At 48.1% G+C, this 8,368-nt stretch overlaps 1 long non-coding RNA gene across 1 annotated transcript; it reads right to left on the bottom strand.

Moving 5' to 3' along the window:
- Positions 1 to 3,215: 3,215 nt before the first annotated feature.
- On the bottom strand, positions 3,216 to 5,308 carry LOC103887449. Its single transcript, XR_001906303.3, has 2 exons — positions 5,187 to 5,308; positions 3,216 to 3,467 (listed from the first exon to the last, which is right to left on the bottom strand). It is a non-coding gene; the product is annotated as an uncharacterized LOC103887449 (long non-coding RNA).
- Between the last annotated feature and the right edge of the window lie 3,060 nt (positions 5,309 to 8,368).

Here is an 8,368-nt window from a genome sequence, read left to right as displayed (position 1 = left end):
TGTGGTCTGGTTGTTCCTATCCCCCCAAAATGTAGGGTCAAAACCCTAACCCCCCAAGGTGATGGTATTAGGAGGTGGGGCCTCTGGAAGGTGATCAGATCATGGGAACTCTGGGATTAGTGCCCTTATAAAAGAGGCCTGAGGGAGCTCATTCGGCCCTCACACCATGTGAGGACACAGCAAGAAGGCACCCTCTGTGACCCAGGAAGAGGCCCCTTACCAGACACCACATCTGCCAGCACCTTGATCTTGGACTTCTCAACCTCTAGAACTGTGAGAAATAAGTGACTGTTGTTTATCAGCCCCCCAGCCCGTGGTATTTGTTACAGTAGCCTGCACGAACTGAGAGAGCCAGGCACCAGGCAACTAGGCACCATCTATGTCCAAAGCCCACCACAGTGACTCCGAAACTCCTCGCCCTGCTCCGCCTTGCCTTTCCCACAGAAACCCCAGTAAAAGTCTTAGCCCAGCCTTCCCCTGGCCCTGCCTTCTGCTCCTGACTGCCCTGGTGTCCTTTCCACATGGCCCAGCACAGCACCCTCCTGGCTCTAGGACCCGTGAGTATAAGGGACTCTTTCCAAACCTCTCCTGTGTCTCCTTCTGTGGCTGCACTCGACGACCATCTTGTAAAAAAATAAGAGCTTCTCATTCAAACGTTTGTAATTGCTCCCCAAAGTGTACAAAGAAATAATAATAGGTCCTTCAATCTGACATTCCAGAACTTTCTGTCTCTTCCCAGCCCCTTTCCAGGTGGATCTCTCCCTTAGCGTCCGACTTGGCAACTTGGGACTCTTCCCTCATGCTGGCTTTGCTCCTCCCCTTGCTTAGACAGTCATTTCTCCACATGTTCAACTCCCACCTCTTGTGGAGGGCTAAGGTCATGAAATACCTGGAACCTCCTTGTGAAAATACGTCTGCGTAACCTTACCGTGGGCCCTGTAGTAGCGCTCCTGTGCTGACTGTGGCCTCCTGAGGTGTGTCCTGGTGGCACCATCGCCTCTCCCAGGCTTTGGAGCAGGGAGAAATGGCCTCTCTCATGCCCTCACCTGCAGGGAGCCTCCCAGTCGCCTCTGCATTCTCAGCAGCATTCGATGAGTGACCAGAAGGGAAGTTCTTCCTCACAGCCCACGTGAATCTTCCTTAAAGAGAGGCCATCTGCCTCCACATCTCTAGGAAGGAGATCTCCATCTCGCCAGCCTGTGGCCAAGGAGGTTAGCATGTCCAAACCTCTTCATAAGAACCCCAGGGCAGAAATAATGGATCACTCTTTCATGACACACAGTAACCCTTGACACACAGTAACCCTCTTCCCAGCTGAGCAATTTGGTGTTTTAAAACTTTAAATTCATTACTCCAGGTCATTAAAAATAATCATGTGTTAAAAATAAATATTCAGTATACGAATTAACAGTTCACAGGCAAGTTTCTTTTATTTCTTTTTAAGCCCCTGAAATCCCAAGTTCTCTCTTTCCCCGGTTTAATGAAATTCGAAAGCACGCCTGTGTTCTGCCAGGGTCCGAGTGACCCTATGTTAAAAAGACACCCTTAAGGCAGAGCAGGTGTTTGGTATGGACCTGGCTGTGAAAACACATTGAGTAATTTTTAAAAGTGCAGGGTATGTGGCATTTTTTTGTTTGTCTGTTTTTTAACCATTGAGAATCCCTTCTTTCTGTTCTCCCAGCCAAAATAGTCTCAGGATTCTTCCCCAAAAGAGTTTCCAGGGGCAACTTAACAAGTACAGAAAATTCAGAGGAATCTGTGCTAGCCTGATGCTTCCAAGTCCTACCCTGGAAGAAAGTACACAAGTTAAATGCAGGGAAAGTTATGCTGGGAAGCTGTGCTAGTAACTGGGAAAAAAGAGTAGGTTCTTTTGGGCAGCTCGGTCTGTGTGGCTCCCAGATCCTGATCCACAGGTGCTTGGTGCCCTCCTCAGCCCTGCCTGCCCTCCAGGAAGTGAAAGAGCACTTAACTGCCCTGTGGGTCTGCCCTCTCCCATAGGCCATAGTCCTTGGAACCAGGGGTTGGAAGGGCTTATGCCCTGAGTAGTAGAGAAAACTGCCCAGGCATTTGAAGAACTGCAGCTGATTTTCAGGCAAACTTCCTGGTGACCTAGCTGCTGAGATGCCTAAGGCTTTCAAATGCTTACCTGTCTTCCTCTGCAGTAGGGCTTGGGAGGCACATTCAAGCCCAAAGATTTCCTCTTTGGACTTTCATTTTCATTTTGTAAAATGTTGTCCAATTCTCTAGGTTGGTGAAGTAAATTTTGGATCTTAGTTCTGTCACCCAGTATCTCCTCCCAGCTTTGTGTGCTCAAAAGCCTCCAGCTACTCAGGTGGCTGAGGCAGGATAATCGCCTGAACCTGGGAGGCGGAGGTTGCAGTGAGCCAAGATTGTGCCACTGCACTCCAGCCTGGGCGACAGAGTAAGACTCTGTCTCAAAAAAAAAAAAAAAAAAAAGAGGCTCAAGTTGGCAAACGTCCCAAATGCCCTTTCAGCAGTCAGGCTTCTTCCCCCCATCGGCAGGAGATGAGAGACCTGGCAGACAGGTTGTGCCTCGGACTCGCTGCTTTCTGTCCCTTCATTCCCCTCAGACCTGTCTTAATTTCACCATTGCCATGGCTTTCTTCTGTGCTGTTCAGATGTTTCTGCTTTCTCATAGAATTGAGAACACGGGACTCTGAGATCTCCCCAGGAGAGAGGTGGAATCAGGATCCCCCTTCAATTGCCCACCTGACCATCACCCCTTCCTCTCTTAGCTGGACCAAGACTGGCTTATGTCCCATATGGAAACCACGCCCCCCTTTGCCTGCTCTGTCCCGCCTTTCAGTCCATGGATGTTTCTACATGTTAGAGATGTGCCAGGGTTCTCATTTCCCAAACATTCTTTCCCAGAGAAGGACGCAGGTGAACCACGAGTCCTTCTACATTCAGGATGTGGCGAGAAAGCCAGGTTTTCCTGCCCTATCCTCCCTCCCCTCAACAAAAGTGAGCCTTCCTCTTTTATTCCAGTCTGAGCAGTGCAGAGTAGGAAACAAACAGCTCTGTTTCTCCCTCTCCTTCCTCAACAAATGTGTTTCCCTGCAAAGCAACTTCACTATTTGTGTGTGGTTGTCAGTGCCCTCCATGGCAGCTGGCTGCAGGACAGTCTGGGGCTAACCCATAACATTTACAAGACAGCCCCGTGGATGGAGAGAATCACTCATGAACCCCAGCAATTATGATGTTTCTTTCTTTTATTCTAATAGAGTAACTCTCAATGTCTCTCCAGCTAAGTTATTTATCAAATAAAAAGTTCATATTCCATACCTAATTAGATTTCTTTGTAAGCTTTGACTGATCCATCCTATAGATCTGGGTTGTTGAGAATGCAATGACATATGAGAAGATGAAATGAAAGCAAGTTCATTTGGGGAGTTAATGCTTTAAAGTTGAAACTTCTTGGGACTGGTTCAGAGAAGGCTTCATTTCTGGGAAAGAAAAACAAAGAAAGATGAGATGGGAAGAAGCGAGAGATCATATAATTTGGTTTAATGAGGACTGTTTGGGGAGCTATGGCTTTCAGCCATGCCTGTAAAATCCTCTTTTGACTACATCTGAGGACTACATGAGAATTTTTCTGCTAAAGATTTAGTATTTCAGTTATGTATTACTGTGTATCAAACCATCCCCACATGTAGTGCCATAAACCTGCCCCCATTTCATTGTGCTTGTGAATTCAGTGGGTCATGAGTCTGAACAGGACAGAACAGGGTGGCCTCCCGTCCTCAGTCTCTAAGGCCTCAGCTGGAAAGACTTGAGTGGTCAGGCATGATGCTGAGGGCTGGGGCTGAGTGGGGCCTTCTGAAGGTGCTGTTACTCAATGCCTGGGCTTGATGGCGGGGAGGCTGGATCCTGTTGGAGTGCTGACCACAGTTCCTCCTCCTCGCCTTTTTGCCTGGTTAGGTAGCTCACAGCATGGTGGCTGGATTCTAAAAGAGTGGGCCTGTGATGGAATATTTTGTGTGTCATCTTGGGTAGGCCATAGCAGATACTTGGTCAAACACCAGCCTAGCTGTCACTGTGATGGCATTTTTAGATGAGATGAGCATTTAAATCAGTAGACTCAGAGTAAAGCCAATCAGGTTTTATCGTGTTGGGGGGCCTTGCCCAATCAGTTGAAGGTCATATAGCAAAAAGTCTGAGGTGCCCTGAGGAAGAGGGAATTCTGCCTCCTGACTGTATTTGGATTCGAGTTACAGCACCAGCTGTTTCCTAGATCTGCAGCCTGACAGCCTGCTTTGCAGATGTTGGACTTGCTGGTATCCGCAATTGTGGGAATGGATTCCTTAAGGTACATCTCTCTGTACACACAAACACACACACCCACACACACTCCCTATTAGTTCTGCTTAAGAAACAATACCCGATAAGGGCCCAGGAGAGAGTCTCGAGAGAGTCTCAAGAGAGATTATTAGAGCAGATGAAGACCAAAGTGTCTAGGTCACTTCTCCAGGCTCTGTTGGTGGAGCCCAGTTTTGAGGAGAGGGGAGGTAGCCTACCTCTCCAGGGGAGGAATGTCAGGAATGTGGAACCATAGTTTGTAGCCTCCACACCATGAAACTACAGTGGCCCTTTGACAGCCAGGACCATACAGAGGGCAAGGGTTCCCAGTAATTGTCTAGGAGCTGGATGAAGAGCAGAGATGAAGAGCACACCTGTGCTAAGAGCCCCAGCACCACGGCACAGCCTCTGAACGCATCCTCTTAGAAGAAGCCCATTTGCACCTACATCTCCGTAGGGCCGAGTCGTCAAGGTGAACTACTGTCGCTGAGCTTTGGGAGAAACCTGTGGCACAGATCATGGGATCTCAATATCTGACACAGTAGGTAACTTGGAAGAGGGCATAGAGGCAAAACCTAACATTTTGTGGATTAGGTTGTTGGGTGGCCGAACACATGGGCGACAAGGTCCTCCCTCTGCTCCCTGTGCACCAGGTAATGCAATAAATTCTTTCATGGTCTCATTTAACCTTTGAAATAAGCATGTAAAGTAGTGTCTCAGGAATCTATTGTAGAACAAATCACTCCAACAGTCATTTCATCATCCACCCTCGTGGTCCTGGGGTAGAGTAGGCTCAGCCGGGCTTTTGCTCAGCTGTGGTCGGAAGGCAATGAGGGCAGGAGTTCTTTCCAGGCTCGCGCACTCACTGTGGATGTGCCATCTGCTGGGACCTCAGCTGGGGCTATCATCTGGAAAGCCTGCATGGAGTCTCCAGGTGGCTGCTCGGCTCCAAGCAAGAACATCCCAAGAGGGTCTAGCAGAAGCTGTGTGGCCTCTTATGACCTCACCTCAGAACCACAAAGTGTCACTTCCACGGCGTTCCGTTTGTTACCAGTGAGTCACAAAGGCCAGCCCTCATTTGGGGGAAGGAGTGTCAAAGAATTTGCAGATGTATCTTAAAACCATCACAGGCAGCATGAATTTCTCTCACTATACAGATGAGGAAACCAAAACCTGAGAGATTGAGTTGATTGTGATGGTGCACACAGCTAGCAAGCAGCAGAAGTGAGGTGTGAAACCAGCTTAGCCAGGGTCCGAAGCCTGTGCATACAACCACCATGCCACCCTGTGTCTCTGTAAGCCAATATTTTAGCAGGGCATATACTACATAGATACATAGGAACAGAATTTGAGATTGAAAGGCATGAGAAAGAACTAATAAACTATTCCAAGAGCAGGCAAGGAATGGTCTTGTACCACTAAGAGAGGTCAGAAAAGGCTTCCCACGGCAGGTGGACTTGGCAGAGTGGGTAAGATATGGATGCGCCGAGAAGCTGGAGGGGGACAGGAACATGCGGCAGGGGTGGGCTGGGAGGCAGGTTTTTTAGGTAGAGACACTGGACATGTGGAGGCAGGAACATACCTGGTAACCCTAATAACAACCCAGCATGCATATGGTAATTCACAGAAGAAGAAAATGAAGGAGATGTGGACTGGCACCTGATATAAAAGTGCTTAAATGCCAGGTTGAGGCCTTTTGCTTTCATTTAAAGCTATGCTTCTCCAAGTGTGGACCAGCAGCTGTAGCATCACCTGGGAACTTGCAAGAAATGCACATTCTTAGCCCCACCCTCGACTTATGTTTTAACAAGTGCTCTAGGGGATTCTGATACAGCCTTGAGTTTGAGACCCTCTGCTCCTAGGTATGGGGGCAGGGGACGTGGGGACCCAGCAGTTTTGAGCGAGAGAGTGCAATAATCTGAGTTGCTCTTCAGCAGATCACCCTGGCTGGGGTGTGCTGGGCAGACTGGAATAAGAGAGCAAACCCTTGTCACTAAGGAAGGGTAATGCAGGGCTGAACTAGCACAGGAGGAGAGGAGGAGGGCAGGCAGGAAGGGCCCAGCACTGGGGCCCTGCAGCCTTGGTACTTGGCGATGGTGAGGAGAGAAAGTTCTTCCTCACAGCGTCCCCTGTGGAGCTCACAGGCGCAGCCAGTTACTTAGAATTTCTCTAAATATTTGAACCACATGGCCCAGGAATCTGGGTATAAACTCAGGACATAGGGGTTGAGTTCCAGGCTCAGTTTCCTATTACACAATCAAGCAACTCTCTGCATTTTGCCTCTGGGAAAGCATTGCTTGGTCAAGCATTTTCTTTCAGCCCTTCATGCTTCATTGCAAGGCCTTTTGGCTAGACTCAAGGACCACTGATTTTTCTAAGCCACCTTTGCAAAATGGGTTTAAAAATATGATCTACCACATTTGGTTGAAAATTAAGTGAGATAATTCTTCACACTGAATACTTAGCAGCCACTTTTATTATCATCCTCATTATCATTATCATTATTACTCACTCATTCATTCATCCAAGCTATATTTGCTGTGCACCCGCTATGTGCAATGCTTTGGGAACATAGTGGTGAATTATCATGACCACTCCTCTGGGTCTCTCTCTCCTTCATTGCCAGTTTACCTGTGAGATGGACAAGAACATGGGTCTTAGAACCTCATAAATTGGATTTGAGCTCTAAATTGTATAAAGCATTAACTTTATAATCTTAGAAAATTGTATCTCTAGGGCTCTTAATTTACCTGCAAATGGGATTGAAAGACTTGTTTTGTGTCACATGATTGTGTGAGGATGAAATGAGAAAAGAGATGAGGAGGCATTTGGAGGATGGTAGAGGCTGTGCACCCTCAGGAAGTGCCAGAATTCCTGCTTCTCCCTTTCCCCTCCCTCCATCCCGTGTCCTCTCCTTGGCCTGTTCACTCTCGGAGCTTCCCACTCTCTCTGGTCTCTAGGCCCAATTCCACACTGTAGTGTTTCACATTTCCCTGTCTTTGCTTCTGGGCTGCTCCCAGATGCTCTTCCAATTCAGTGAAAGCCAATTAAGTAAGCAATCAATTTGCTGAATGACTAATTCAGTGAACACACTGAATATACAGATTTGTCAACAACTTGCTTCTTTCCACTCTCTAGAGTATGTGGCAGTTCTTACTGAAAGTGATGATGGTCATAGATATTCAAGGAGTATTTCATTTGTGCTGCTGTGGGGATCATGGAGGTACCAGAGCATAGAGGACTTTTCTGATGGAGGAAAAGTCAGCAACAGAGGCCTGCCTGGAGGCTGCCTCAGAGCAGGAGGGCCAGAGGGAGCAGGAAACCATGGAGGCCACAGAACCTCAAGCCCCCAACTCCTATAGGCCTCTTAGGCTCTGCCAGTTCATCCAATATAAATCACTGGAGACTTTAATAAATACATTTTTAAAAGATCTATTCACTGATCAGCATGTGGTCTGCTGGCCTTGAGGGACTTGCTGAGGCCCAGACAGGCCCTACCAAGAGGATTTTCAGCCACTTATGAGCACACATGGCTGAGCCCTGATCTTAACAGCACAGGGATTAGCATTGTCTCTGACCGTTGCCTGCCCTTCAACTTGAATCTATACCTCAGTGCACTTACCAAGGTCCCAGCAGAGGCCACAGAGGTGAAGGGAGAGGGATTCTCTAGAATCCCAGATGTGGGATTTGGGGCCACCTGGAAGGGTCCGGCCCCTGAACGTTTTAGGTAACATCTCGCTGTATTTACTCTGTCTGAACCTTCCCCAAAGCTACCACTTTCCCCACCTGTTTCAACAATTTTTTCTTTTCTCAGCCAAGATTGAGGGTCAGAGAACTTTCTGCATTCACAAATGTCCTCTGCATTTCTCAGCTTCCAGGCTGGGCTCTAAGCACCATGGCTCAGAGCGCCTTCATTCTCCTCTCCTTTTCTGCTTTGCATCTGTGATTGTGCTAGTTGTCCCGGACCTGTGCTTGTGAGATGTGTCAGCTGCAGTTCCACTGAGCACACATGTGCTCACTACTGTAGCTTCTCTCCACCAGGAGTAAG

This window comes from Papio anubis, chromosome 11 (genome assembly GCF_008728515.1).
Source record: "Papio anubis isolate 15944 chromosome 11, Panubis1.0, whole genome shotgun sequence".
NCBI classification, from domain to species: domain Eukaryota; kingdom Metazoa; phylum Chordata; class Mammalia; order Primates; family Cercopithecidae; genus Papio; species Papio anubis.
The sequence above is the reverse complement of the archived record's forward strand: the minus strand, read 5'-3'. Positions and strand labels throughout refer to the sequence as shown.